The sequence below is a fragment of the Argiope bruennichi genome, chromosome X1 (genome assembly GCF_947563725.1).
Source record: "Argiope bruennichi chromosome X1, qqArgBrue1.1, whole genome shotgun sequence".
Classification (NCBI taxonomy): Eukaryota; Metazoa; Arthropoda; class Arachnida; order Araneae; family Araneidae; genus Argiope; species Argiope bruennichi.
This window is the reverse complement of record NC_079162.1, coordinates 8,167,398-8,183,305: the sequence shown is the minus strand read 5'-3', so window position 1 is coordinate 8,183,305 and position 15,908 is coordinate 8,167,398.

The window sequence follows — 15,908 nt, the reverse complement described above, 5'->3', positions numbered from 1 at the left end:
TTTAGACATTTTCGGATTCATGGGGATTGTCTAGCCCTGGTAGATGATTCCCAGTTTAGTAACAACAATTAAACGCAAATATGATCAATCGATTACCAGTGATTGTAAAATAATTTTTTATATTTGGTGAATGTTATGGTGCGTGTGTGGTTATACAAGATGTTAGAAACAAACATTTATTTTACATTTTTCAAATATTTAACAATAACGCTAGTACAAAAATTCGAGAACACTAGGTAAGAATTAGGAAGAGATTCTTTCTGGTTATATGCAGACTTTATTTAGTACGTCAAATGCAAGGGGGGTGGAGGGGTTAGGAAAAGCATTTCATGCCGAATAGTTGCTTTCAAGCATCACGTTTTCACTACCAAACGGAGTTTTAAAATATATCACCAAATACAGTCAGTCATTTTCTAATGATGGGTAGAGACGCATAATCCACGACTTTTTGAATAACAAATATTTTTACTATTGTTATTTTTAAACCTTTTTCCAAATAACTGTTATTTTAATCACACTTTTAACTAAAAAGTATTAATAAGTATTAATAATAATTTTTAAAAAATTATAATCAATATTTCATTTATTAATTTAAATAAAGTGGGATTGACTTAATTTATATATTTAAGCTAAAGTTTTAATTTTGATTTTCTTTCAAAACCATTTATTTAATTTACTTATTGGAGTAAAGTATTTTCTTAAAAAGAAATAAAAAGAAGTGTCATTTCTTTTAAATTTTCACTTTAGTTCTATATTCTGCCAATGGATGTCATCTACTGAAAAAATGCCAATGAAAGGTCACATTACTGGCGCAAAGTCACTGAAGGAGGGACATCAGGAACATTTTACTCAATATATATATATATATATATATATATATATATATATATATATATATATATATCTTTTTTTAGTAAATGATTGAAGAAACCTTTTTTATTTTTCATATTTTGATAAAATCTGGTCTTTCAGGAATAGGAATCTCTTGGATAATATACCTTTACTGTCTTTAAATTCAATCGAATTAAATTATTAACTGATTTAAATTTTGGCTTGAATAGCTTTCAGTTTTTAAAATCTGTATGGGCACAATTAATATGGATAATATCATCGTATTTAACTCACCAGGTTTATTAAAGTTTTCTTAATATTCTGTAAAAAACCAACTTTGGAATTATTTAACTTATATATTAAATATGTGTAAACTAATTTTATGTGCTGCATGAGTTATGTATCTCATAGACTCAGATTAATTTTTCCACTCTTAATGAATAAACAAGCCATAGATAGTGTCATTTCTACCAGTGGCGGATTTTGACAATATGAGGCCACAGGCGCTAAATTATTTTGTAGACCCCTTCTAGGTAAATTCTATTTATACCAAGAAAGTAACATAAATTAAACTTATTTTAGTTTTTAATTTTAACTTTGCGCTGACTTTTCAGCAATTTCTATATTACATGTATATATCAAACAAATGAAAAAAGTTGCACATTTTTTATTAAAAAAAATTGCTAACATAAAAGAATAAAATGACAGTTCTATTCAATAACTATTAGGAGAAAATATTCTTATTTACATTCCTTCCAAACTTTGAATTCGTATAAATAGTGTCAACATTCTTTGACCAAACGATTGAGTTTTATTTTCTATTAATAATGCAGATAATAATAATAATAATAATAATAATAATAATAATAATAATATATATATATATATATATATATATATATATATATATATATATATATATATATATATATATATATATATATATATATATATATAAAATTTTCTCTTCTAAGATTTTTTTTAAATAATACATGGAAAAATTTTTAAAAAAAAATATTAAAAATATTATCAAGTTGAAACTCTACAAAACAGATCATTAAAAACATTTTCACTCTTTCATCTAAAAAGTCCTGTTTTTAAAAGGTATGATATAAATTATTAAAAAAAAAAAAAAGGCATTGAGCTCCAAAATATTATAACGAAACAAAAATATATCACAAAACACACAGATATCTAAATTCAATTTATTCACATATTTTCTGATATAGAAAGTAAAATTAAGTGTGTATTTTTGGACAGTGATGATAAAAATTATAATACTAAATAATAGCAAGAAATCATATTTTTTCAAGGAAGGACAAAAATATATATTAAGTAGTATTAAAATGATAAATGGTAATGAAAGAAACATACGCCAAAAATAATGGAAATAAAATTTCTGAGTAACAAGTACTGAATGTCATAAAAAATTTTAAATATCATTTTTCTTGCTTTTAATTTGGAGAATTTGTGGATAAGTTTTTCATAATCTAATTCCTGTACTACCTCATTTTCATTGAATAATAGTGTGAGCTCATTTAAATGCGGTTGACTCATTGTATTTCGTAAATAGTTCTTGACGCGTTTTAAAACCGAAAATGACCTCTCTCCACTTGTATTGCAAATTGGCATGATGAGGAACATTCTTAAAATTGTTTCCACGTTGGGAAATGTTGATTGTAGGTCATCCACAATCAATCTATTCATATCAGTTGAGTTTGAATTTTTTTCGTTTTTTTTACATATTTAATAAATGTTGTAATTCATCTTTGAAATAATGTATTTCAATATCATCACCATATTTTGTAGATAAGTTCGTTAAGCAAATGTGAAAAGCTTTTTCTTTTAAGTTGCCGTCAAAAAAGATTTGAAAATCATTTACAATACTGTTATATATAGTGCTCCTTTGAGAAATTTCAGAAATAAGAGTATCATATATTACATTATGAACATTAATTATGAATGATTGTTTTTCGTCGAAGCAAGCTTCTTCACCTTTATTTTCATCAAAGTGGTACTTTCTCTTCCTTTTTCTACTTTCTTTATATTTCCTATTATCAGTAATCTGATTGGCTTCAGTTTCAATATCTTGGAAGTTTTTCCTAACGTCCAATATGAAATCTAATAAGGATTTAAGGAGAGATGAGCCTTTTAGTAAATTTGCTTGCATATCTTGCAGATATTTGCTAGCACAATTTATTCTTTGCAAAAGTTTGTTCCAAATCACAGTCAGTAATGCAGTTTCATACTCATCAAATTTCTTTGTAGGTGTTTTATCCTTTAATTTATATACTGATTTTTCATATACATTATTACTTATTTCAATTAAAGTATTTTTAATTTGTTTATAATTCCGCTTCAACGCTGCTACTGCATCGGCTCTGACAGACCATCATCACTTACTCTTTTGTGATCACTGTCGTGAGCTGGGGATGGGGTCTTTTCCTGGAACGTGGGTCAGTGTGTAAAAGACTTTCCTTATGCATGTCCGAATCCTTGTTCCTTAACTTAGCTTAAACAGATCGTATCGATTGTTACTTTCTATCGTGATCCAGGACCTATAATCGAAAAATCACCAGTAAAATCATATCAAGGATTTGAATCATTCTCTTTGAAGAGTATTGATCACTGGTATTTGTGACTTTTTGATATTGCTTATATAATAACCATTCGTTAAATATTAGTCATCCCTAATGATGGGTTGACGTCGTTCATTTTTTGAATCTGGATCGGAATGCCTAAACTTCTTTATTAATAATGTTTTTACTATTTAAATTTCAATATTATTATCAATTTTTACTAATAACATAATTATAGAAAGATAAATTAATATTTTATGTTAATTAGTTTCTATAAAGAATTTCAATTAAAATTGATAGAAATAATCAATAATTAAAATTCCTGTTAAAATAATTAAAATTATGTTCTTTCTGTAGTAGAGATTATGTAATTTGATGCTACTATGAGAGAATTTCCAGTATTTTAACGAGACATTCGTCATTTTTGGCTTGTATTATCTGGTTTTGGGCCTTCCTATAATTTTTTTTTATTTGCTGGAACTGTTTGCTATTTTTATTAAAGCATTCAGTGATGAAATTGCATCTCAAATTTCTAATTGAAAATCAAATTTCTGATTCTAACTCTATTCCTTAAACATGTCTTGATCATCATCAAGAACTTTTAACTGTTAATAACTTCATTGATAAAGTGTAAATTTTCATTGGCTTACCTGCCAAATTAACCTTTCTATTAAAATTGAAATACAGCTTAGAGCTTATTTTAACAAGACAAGAGTGCTAAGGCACCTGTCTTTTTTTTTTTTTTTACAGAATTCAAAATTTGTTTCAATTTTATTCTTGTTTCCAAATCTAGATATTCTTTCGAAGAACTTCCTATTTTTAGCTTATACACTTCCAAGTGCTCCAAGTCAAAATTATATACATTCATTTCATAACTTCGTTTATATATATATGCTGACTCCCGATTTCCCTAAATTTATTAATAATATTTTGTGAAATCAATTAATTTTATTTTATCAAGATCTAATTAAAGAAATGATTTTTGTGGTTGTAATTTTGAATTTAGAAAAAAAAAATTACAACTGTTTTGCTTCTTTTAAAAAAACTAAAATTTATGTGAAAGAAGCAATTCAGTAATTTTTGAATCATTTTTAGAATAATATGCATTTTTCTGTTTTGCAATAAATCAAATTTATTTTTAGTTAGATGTGAATATTATTTTAATTCGTAAATTATTTTATTTGCTGTTTTCTCAAATTGAGACACCCATCAATGAAGCAATTCAAATAACTTTCTATTCATTAACTTAAGAATATTTCTTTGGAAACTTGCATTTCGTTTACACTTAGTTTAATTTTTGTGAATGTAATAGTGCGCTTTCTAGTAGGATTTCATGATATTTCTTAAGGTCGAATGTTACATGCTAAAGGTGAGCATTGAAAATATATCTGTAGAATTGAGTTGTTTCTTGGCGGGTTTACCAAGTGTAAAATAGGCAATTGAAAATATATGATGCCAGATTTCTGTGCTTTCCGTAGTGCAAGAGTTGTAAAAAGGTTCTGGTTTGCTTAAAAAACATACATAAAAATATTAAATTATAGAAAAGTAGAATGAATAGTAGAATGAAAAGCAAAAATAAAATTATCTCGACTTATAATTATTATTGAGGTAACATAATATTATATGTAAAAATGGTGCCAGTAAAACTGCGATGCAAATTTCAAATGCCGCTTCTGATTTCTATTATATATCCTGACTAATATAACTTTGTATTTAATACGTAATAAAAAGGTACATCTGTTAAAAAAATATCCATTATTTTTGATAACCAATGATTACTGCAAAATTTCCAATAAATGTTTAAACATGAAGTATATCTGATAGAGTAAGAATTAACACATTGCGGCAGTTATAAAATGTTTGACAAATTAGTATCTGCTGTCAGTTGCATTTATTTCTCACTTTCACGCAACACCAGGATTATTTCGGGACGGAATCTTAAGCCATGCTCTGATGATGAGAATGAAATCTGAACCTCTCCAATCTTCAACAACGGGTGGGCGTATAAGTGGATTTTTATCAAGCATGGAAATTTGGGGACCATTTATAAAAATTTGATGCTTACATTCCGCTATTTAGATTGTGGGTATTTCCATCTGAGTAATAAATTTGAATTTTAGCTCGTTTCCTCTTTAAATTTTTGATAATCAAAATTATTCATCAAACGCTCAAATTTTTGATTTGTGGGGAAATAGGACTGATTTAAAGAGAGTATTTTACTAGTTATTTTCCGTAAAAATACTTTCTACCTATTCTGTAGATTTGTTATCTAAGTTTATCTTTAAAAAAACCTGGAGAGAAACTTTTTAAAGAGAAAGAAAAAGTGACATGGTAATGATCATTCCACAGAATTTTTAAAAAACCCAATTTCCATCTCTACTCTTCAAATAAAAAAAAATTCTGTTAGAAAATTATCTAGACTTATTTTCACTTATGCAAAGAACGACGAGGACAGCAATGAAAGAATAGATACTTAAATTAGAATTGAAACAAAAATTAAATTTTGAGGAAAATTAGAAAAGGAATTAAATCAAACAAATGGAAGCCGTTGATTAATTATCTTTAATATGTTGAGAAATAAGTTTAGAATTAAGTTAAAGAAAGCTTAAACTATGTTTCACCATGTGTAAAAATAGCATTAACAGAAAAAGAATATATCGTTGACAATTTTTCATAAGAAAATCCGATTTCCCGCTCTTCAAAATTCCAAAGTCAACACTTTTCTCATTATCAAGTTTTCCGTAAAACCTTGCAGTGACTTTTTTTTGAAGAATTGGATTATAAAAGCAAAATTAGCATTACCCAGCATCTAAAATTATTGACTCGAAGAGTGACTGGAAAATTTTCAAAAGCCTGAGATGGACCATAAGAAGTAAAAAGCAGAATCGAAGCTTTTAATCTTTCCAGAATCTAACTAGAGTGAAAGCAATAAGGATGGGGTCACATTTCTAGTACGAATTGCAAAAAATATTAGTGTTATTGCCATTTAAGTAAATTTTTCATTCGGGGAATACATTAAAATATTAATATAAAGATCGCCAATCAAATGAGAAAAAATGGATTTGTGGGCTAATTTTGAACAAAAGTCCTTAATATTAAAAAAAATCTCGAAATGTGCGGAGAAATGATTAAATCATAAAAAGTGGGGAACGTATTTCAAAATGGGAACAGACATTCTTCAAAATGAATTAGGACTACTTTTGTACTCGATAATTATTTATAATATGCTTAAAATCAAAAAATAAAATAAATAAACCTTAAAAATGTTTAAAGCATGAGAATAAGCAATATTTTAAGATTTACCGAATGGAAGAGTTTATGATATTAAGAAATTGCTGAACTACGTAGTAATGGCCATTTTAATTCACTTTTAATTCGAAAAGAGTCATGAAAAGGCTTACTCATATATCAATCGTCGCTTATGATGAAAACGGATGTAACAGTAAGTTGTATCAATCAAAATAGCATGAAACCCATCTCCTGTACCTAAATATATAAAAAATCCGCTGGTTCTAGTGATCAACAATTGGTTTGTAGGGACCCATTTCGACGGTCGGACGAAAGAGTATAGAGGCGACAGTAAAATAATTTTTATTTAGATTTATTGAACCAACAATCTTTCTCTATCCGTTGCAGTTTCTACCTTTTTCCATTCACTGAGCTATCGGCTGTGACCAAAGAGCACTGCCAATTTTATGATCAGCAAAGATCTGAAAAATAAATATAATCTTCTGAAAGATCGCATTTTTCTTTCAAGTCTAATTGCAAGAGGTTGCAGGTATGTTAAAATTTTCCCAACTGCTTCTTAATAAATTGCTGAAATGTAGGAGTGATATTGAATCTGGAAGAATGAACCCTTCGATGGGGACGTGGAATCTGCGTTGAAACAGTCATTTATCAAAGTGAGAGAAAAGGACGGAAGTGTGATTTCTTCGTCAGAAGACCGAAAACTTCAAGATCATTCCAATAGTTCTTCCAATGAAGGCTTCATAACTAAAAAAAATATGTTAGTCTCGATAATTTTTTAAAGGAAACTTAAGAAATTAAGTAATATGAATATTTTTTCAATTCTGTCACATTTCAATTGTGTCAATTTTTCTAATTGAAAACGAAAGATTAATACGAATGTTGTCACGCGGTCTGTCTTATATTCCTACAAAATTGGAATATTTTAAAGGCATTTCGGTTATACTAGTTTTATCACATGAGGATGTGATAATCACTTTGATATGATCATTAGAAACGGCTCCTATTTTAGTACCAAACAGCTGAAGATGATATTGTGATTAATTTGACTGTAAAGTTGCAAAGGAGTGGAGATGCTATTATATCAAGCAAAATGAAAGAGCTAGATTATTTAAACAGTTCACAAGTTGAAGGAGAACTTTGAGTCTATTTTTAAAGTATAAATCCGATTCTATTCTGCAAAATCAGTGTTCAAGTGCTAAAAGTTAAACGGCTCAAAATAATGATAGAAGTTTCTAAAACCAAAAATAAGTTAAAAAAATATTTACAAGAAAATAACTAGAGTAATGGAGTTTATGATGGCTAAGAAAACTTCTATTTCTGGTAATTTATTTGCAATGCCGTTTTGTTTGGAGTGAAATCATTAAAATGCTTATAAAAATTAAAATACTGTTCTGTGAAAGATGGGACATCAGAAAACATTCATATAATGACGAGAAAAGTTTTTTCAAATTTTCAAGCTTTCTAATCGTTATAGCAATTTTCTTACACAATATCAAGTCTGTAACTTTATTTATCAAAAAATATTCGTTTGGAGTTAAGGAAAATCAAATAAATTTACCATTCTATTTGGAAACACTGAACACAACTAGCTGAATATTTGTATCTCTCTTATCTGTATCAAACCGCTCAGACACTTAGCATAGCTAATGGCGGTCTTCCGCACAGGTATTTCCAAGCGGTCACCTTATGCATCTAGAAGCCTCAAACTCTATTTGACATATTCAATGCTTGGCCGATGGAAAATTTACCACATTGTAGCCATATTCACAGAAAAACTTTCTTCTTGTTTTCCATTTTAAAAAAAAAGAAGAAAAAAAAAATGAATGAAAAAATCAAATCAATGAATAGTTTAAAAACAGTGATATTCAGAAAGTCTCTGCAATATAAAAGCTATAAAAATATAAAAATAGTATTATTAAATCAACAATAATTTTTATTCTAAAAGCGTAAAAGGAATTACTAATACTATTTTATTCATCTAATGAAAAGGATAATTTTTTAGTAGAATCATGTACTCAACCATCGCTCTCCGATGTTCGCAGTGAGATTTCATTAGAATCAGCGCTCCCGTTATTGAGGGGAGCCTGTTTCTTTTAAATGGTGTCATTGCCCTTAAGTCGGCTATTTTAGCTTTCAATAATGTAAGATCAGTAAGATAATAAAAATAATATCGTAATATTTTTTGTAAAAAATAATTATAAATACGAATAGCAATGAAATATTTAAGTGAAAATTCTTTAAATATTTAGCTTAGTTTCCTAGCTAAATATTTAAAGAATATGTAATGTAAGAAATATGTAATGTAAGTGGAGGGAAATAGTTTTCTGTTCGAAAATGCATGAAGAACTATTTGCGGAATACTATGAGTAAACCACACTTAAATGAGCTATCCTTCTGATTTATTAAAAGTACAGGAATTAGATTATGAAAAAAATAATAGAATAAATTTTCCTATTTAAAAACAATTAGCAGGATATTTTAGTATTTTGATGCTTTGTTTCTATATTTGTAAACCCCCCCCCCCTTTTCTTGCTTTCATTTCCTTTTTTTATAATTTCAAAAGTATTATTTTAATGCTACTTAATATGCACTTTTAGGCTCGCTCTAAAATTTAATTTCGTTTTTTGTTATTATTTAGCATTATACTTTTCTACATTATTGTTCAAAAAATTTTATTTAATTTTATTATTTTAATAAGGCAGCGGTTGTCTGATGATAAGGTCTCGGCTTCGGGGGAGAAGGGTTACTAGTTCAACATCCGGTTCCACCAAAGAACCGCCGTGTAAGTGAACCTGATGAATGTTAAATCCGAGCTAAAATCAAATTCGCAATTTCGTTATAAAATTCCTATTATATAATGTAATTACATCAATAATGAAGAGGAAAAGTTGCATTATAAGTGATAAAAATAGACAAAAAAAATCTTAATCTTTTAATGATTTAGAAAAGGATGACGATGCTTTTGGTTCTTCAAACAGACTCAGCTTGAAAAGATATTTGAAATTTCGATTAATCGTAATCTAAAATGCTTTCAATCACTCATTTTGTTATAAAAAAATTCGTGAAAAACAACTGTGATTTAGAACAGTTGCGAATTTCTAATTCAGCAGTTACCTATGGCCACTGGTTTGGAGGGGACGTGTCTGTAGCTAGGTCAATTAAAAAACAGTGTTAGCTTAGTTGCCAAATAAATCAGTTCATAAAAAATACAAAATGAATCATAAAAAATTGATATTTAGTCAAATATAATGGATAAGGTTCCTATCTGTTTCACTGTGTCCACTTAGTTATTGAATAATTTAAGACATAGCCGTGAGCCATAATATATGAAAACACATACATTTTCACTAAGTAATTGAAATGAAAATATTAATCATTAATATGTTGAATAAGTTTAAAATGTGTTAAAATGGGAAGTGTAATGATCAATTTATTAATAGAAGGGCCATATGCTGTGAATTGTAGGGTCTAAACTGATTAAATGCACCACTGGTGATCCCATAAAAATGTCATTTCAGTTTACTATTCGTTGGAGTCCATCATCAAAGAACATACAAACAGCGTTCAGACACAGCATATTCGGTCCTTGTTGTGTTTCCCGAATTTCGAACTCGTAACCCGTAGAAAGGCAACATCTCTTCACCTGACTTTTCTAACAGACCGTAAATCAACAGGTCATTTCAAACTTCAAAGAAAGTATTTGAAGATCTTGATCTCGTTTCAGATCACATTGTATCCGAGAGGCACATATTTGGGAACACGACGAGTTGGAAGGTATGAAATTCGGCATGTGGTCTTAACACCAAAATTGTTGATTGCTATTATATTTTGAGCGAAATCCGTCAGTGGTAAAACTGTCTACCTGTCCGCCGTACGCATGTGAACACCGAAACTCGAAAAAGCTCCAAGCCAGTAAATGTTTCAAATTTTGTTTACAATTTTATCATTAGGTTTTTTTTTTTTTTTTTTTTTTTTTGTATTTGAAAGGAATGTTTGTAAGTGATGAAAATCGAATTCGAAGTTAGCAGTTTGTCTTAATTATTAAGCCTGAACACATTTTTTGAAGACTATTAGGCTTGCGAACATTACTAATTAATGTTTTCCGAGAGCCAATCATCATAAAGTAAGATTTTTTTTTTCACTTTCAAATCCTGCCCTGCAAATCAGCCATTATGACACTATCTTAAATAAATAAAAAAAAAAAAAACACTTTTAGAATAGGATTTTAATAAGTCGAAAAATATCTATAAGTACTTTTTTTCCGAATTTTAACGAATCAAAAGTACTTATAGATATTTTTCGACCACTTTATTGTTTACCGACAAAATCAAATTTTTCAAAAACTAATGCAAATATCGGTCTAAAAGTTCCTTCATTTTATGTAATATGCATTTAAGTGGAATCACAAAAATTTCTTTCAAATAAAAATAAAATCAAGTGAAACATTTTTAAATTTTACTCCTGAGTTAATAAAGCTGTCATAACGTTCATTTAAAGGTCTTTTTAACACTTATTGCTTTTAAATACAAACTTTTATATCAGAACAAAGCTTTTTATTTAAATTGGACAGGCCTGGTTTCGATTTTCCTTCCCTTCCTGTTTATCAGGTAGCATATCTGCATTAAAGAAATAAAATTGTAGTTAAGTATTTCTTCTGCATTTTGATACCTTTCATTGTAATTCGACTGAACTGAAGGATACTATCTATTCAACATTTGACTTACGAAATCACTTAGCTCAGCGTTTCTCAACCTTTCAGTATTCGAGGCCCAGTTTTCAATCATAATTTTCATTTCGCCCCCCCCCCACTTACAATAAAAAGTATACAACAATAATGTATATTGTGTATTTTGTATTCTGTTTTTAAATTATTTTTAACTAACTGCCAAAAAAAAAAAAAAAAAAAAAAAGAGTAAAAGCGAGCCAGCATTGGTGAGAAACCACATCTGGCATTTTGAAAAGCGGGCAGTGAACAGATGAAGCGAATGAAAGCGGGGAAAATTTAAATATTATATTTGAAATGAAAGCCAAACAGGGAGATAACGTTAAAAGAATAAGAAAGTAGGAAAATTCGTTAATGAAAGTTAAGCTAGACGGGGTGAGCTAAACTTAGAAACTGGGAATACATTTTTTCGAATAATAAAAGAAGTAAAACAGAAGTATGACTAAACAAAAGAGAAAAAAACAAATAATGTTTGTGGAAGAGAATCTACACGACCGATGCCGTCTCGAGCATGCGCAGATGTTTTCTCACAGGAAGAAGGAAAATGTTTGATAACGTAAGTTTCAATTCCTGCCAATCTCATTCGAGTCGATCCTTCTATCGCTATCGAATATATCGTGAATGTGTATGTTATATATGATTTCGTGTAAATTGCAATTCACCATATTAAATATTTACGGCAGCGGATTTATGAAGACTCATGGATAAAATTTTTAGCAGAAGTAAGCGAGCATTAGACGACAGTCAAGCATCAACAAGTACACAGACGAGCATAGTTCTGAAAATAAAATCAAAAAAATATTCCCAAGAATGCTTAAATTTTGGGTTTACCAGTACTGAAGTAAATGAAGAAGAAAGGTCCATGTCTATCATTTGCTCAAAATTTTGGCCGCAGACAACATGAAACCTAATAAACTTAAACGACATTTGGAAACGCTTCATAGTGAGTACGTCAACAAACCCAGAGAATTCTTCAAATTGAAATTAAAATCATATAAAAAGCAAAAATCATTTTTTAAAGAAATTTTGTCTGTGAATAAAAAAGCTTTAATTGCATCTTACATAGTTTCATATAAAATAGCTAGATGTAAAAACCTTACACCATTGGTGAAGAGCTTATTTTACCAATTGAGATTGTTGAAACTATGTTTGGAGATAATTTTTCAAAACAATTGCAGTCCGTATCTGTTTCAAATGATACTGTTGCTCGTCTAATTGGTAATATAGCTCAATATGTACAGTATCAGCCTTTCTCGAAGTTGCGACAAATTGTTTTCAATACAGTTTGATGAAACAGCAGATAGTAATAAAGATGCTCATTTAATTGCCTATGTTCGATTTTGTGATATGTCAGTAGTAGAAGAACTACTTAACTACTTTTCTGCAAACCATAGAACTCAAAACAAAAGTCATCGCATTATTTACTATTTTAAATGATTTTATGAACTAGGCAAACATAGAATGGAAAAATTGCGTCGTAATATGCACCGATGGTGCTCGTTCAATGTCCGGAAGATTCCAAGAAATACAAGCACTTGTAAAACAAAAATCGCCTCAGTGCGTCTGGACACATTACATGATCCACAGAGAAGTTTTGGCTTCGAAAGAAATGAGTCTTGGTCTGAATATTGCGTTAACTACGGTTGTGTCCATAGTAAATTATATAAAAATGAGACCCCCTGACATCGAGAATCTTTTCCGCACTTTGTAAAGACATGGGTTCAGTACATTCAGAACATGGGTTCAGTACAGCTTTACTATTTTATTGCGAGACAATATGGTTATCACGTAGAAAATTTTTGCAACGTGTTTATAAATTAAGAGAAGAAATCGCCATTTTCCTAGAAGAAGGAAACAAACCGGAGGCCAAGAATTTTCGCGATGGTTTTATTTGTGATGAAATTGAGCTACTTGGTCGACATACCAAATAGCTCAATAAACTTGAATCTTCAACTCCAAGGAGCAAATGCACATAAATTGGATACGAGTGATAAAGTTAATGCTTTTTGTGGAAAAGTGGAATTGGGGAGCAAAAATTTTAAGCAAAGAAATCTAACAATGTTTGCAAGTGTGGATGATTGTACTAAAACTTACAAGGCTGAAGAAGAACATGTAAAAGTTGCTTTTGTAACCACTGAAAATCATTTAGCCATGCTGGCAAAGAATTTTAAAATGTATTTTCTTGCTAACGACAAACTGATAGCAAGTTACGAGCGAGTTAGGAATCCATTTCATAAGATTCCTGAAGGACTCTCAATTGATGAGGAAGAAAAATTCATAGACCTCACGACAAGTGGCGAAACTAGAAGACAATTTAGTAACAAATCACTATTTGAATTTTGGGCAGGAGTACAGGATGATTTTAATTGCACTAAAGACAAGGGCATTTCGCATTCTATTACCGTTTTCAACATCCTACCTTTGTGAAACTGGATTTTTTGCTGTGGCTACGTGAAGACAAAATATAAATCTCGGCAGAACTGAGAGTGGCCATTTTTAATATTAAGCCTTCCTTCGAATAACTTTGCTCTGCAAGACAGGCCCCAGGAAGTCACTAATAATTATTAAATTTGTTTTAATTTAGTATGTTTTGATTAAGTAAGTTGTTTTACTTTAATAAATTACTAAATATGTCGAAATGTATTTTGTTTTCCATGTGTATGTGTGCTTTCCTTTCAGTCAGTTAATCAATTTTTTTAAATAATAATTTCTCTTGGATATTCTCGCGTCCCCCCTCTAATGTGCTCGCGCCCCCCTAGGGGGGCGCGCCCCACAGATTGAGAATCGCTGACTTAGCTTCCTTACTATATCGGGGTTCATGCTTTATATGATCATATCTGAATGCGAGACTTAACATAACTATATCTCTCTGTTGGCCGTTTCTCTAATAATCCAAATAATAAAAATTTAAACTAAGGGTAAGTAAATAATTTCTTGGTTTTGAGCTTCATTCAGATGACGACAGCAGGTGGACTGTCACTTTTTTATTCAAGTTAGTTATGTTAGTTTATTCAAGTTAGCCTTTGCACAGATTTAACAACATGATTTCAGCCCACGAAGAGTTTTTTTAGGGGGGGGGGGTTTAAGACTTCAAGTCACAATTCTCTGGATTTGAAGCGGAGATTCTAAAGATACCATCCATTAACAAATTGGTCCATGAATTTATTTAATCGCTTCATTAAATGGTTCCTCCTCTTTGAGAATTGTATTATTATTTCACCCCACGTCAGAGTGTAAAGTACAGCTGGGATACTTAGGCGTGTTTTTGTCTTTCGAAAGGATTCCTGACTTACCTTGTGCTAGGAAGAATGTAAATCCATCCGTCTTCTACGTTGACTTAATAGAATGATTAAAATTCATAACAGCTTGGCTATGACGAACTAACGAAGAAAATTTCGAGCAAGAGAAGATCATTCAATCATTTGAAGAATTAAAAATATCTGACGAATATCTTTTGATAGTTTAGGAGTCAGTTTTTAAATAAAAGTTGGAAAAATCTGGTTGTGTATATTGTTTTATAACAAGCGATTGAAAATATAACAATGAGGAGGAGCAAGGAAGAACTGCAGTGAGTTTGACTCAATCTATTCATTACATCTCTGTTATTCTTTCGCGACCTGCTTTTCTACCTCTCAACATCTAAGGCCTAAGATTAGACGCCAGCTCGTCAGAGCCACGCTATAATCTGATGCACGTTGAAACATGTTACTTTAAGCAAAGGATGAATGGAATAAAAAACCTTTGGTGAAAAAACAAAGATTAAATAATTAATCAAATGTGGAGATACATGATTAATTATTTTAGATTGGTTGGTTAGGTTTTCTGGCGTAAGAGCCATACATACTACTCGAAGCACATGATTTGAAATCTGGACACAGTAAAATAAATCATTTAAAAAAAGTATAAAAATATGAAATAAAGAAGCATCGAAAGTGTTTATGTAACAATGAGTATAAAATTCTAAAACTTTGGGAGTAAAATATGAGCAATGATTTTAAAATAGAGATCAAATGTTTCAATGTATGAAGTAAAAACCGTGGAAAAAGTAAAAAGTATGAAATGCAAGCAAAATGCCCAACAGCCCAGAAATTTAAAATATTAGAATGGTATTTCTTACCTATCAAACCCGGTAAAACAAATGGTAGTTGTTGAAAAAAGTGCAAACGATATGAATTAAAAGAAGGACATTGGATTAAAATGTGCTTGATAGTAAAATTACTGTAACACGTTTGGCACATTGGTTCTCCTTCGCTAAAATGGAAATGATGGTATATGAAGCTACTATGTCCTTTAAGAAGGCGAGTCAACTTGACATCGACCTTTCGTATCACAAACCAATTGTGGATTTGACGGAAAGTAACTAGTTATGGATCTGCAGATCCCATGCCTCCTGCCAGGTAGAATGAAAATAATTGACAATAGGCTTTCTCATGTCACAACATGGAAGTCCATGTGTCAAAAAGGATGTGACCAGTTTAGCAAAACAGATTGCTTTTCATTTCTGGAAATATCCACTTGACCCGGAA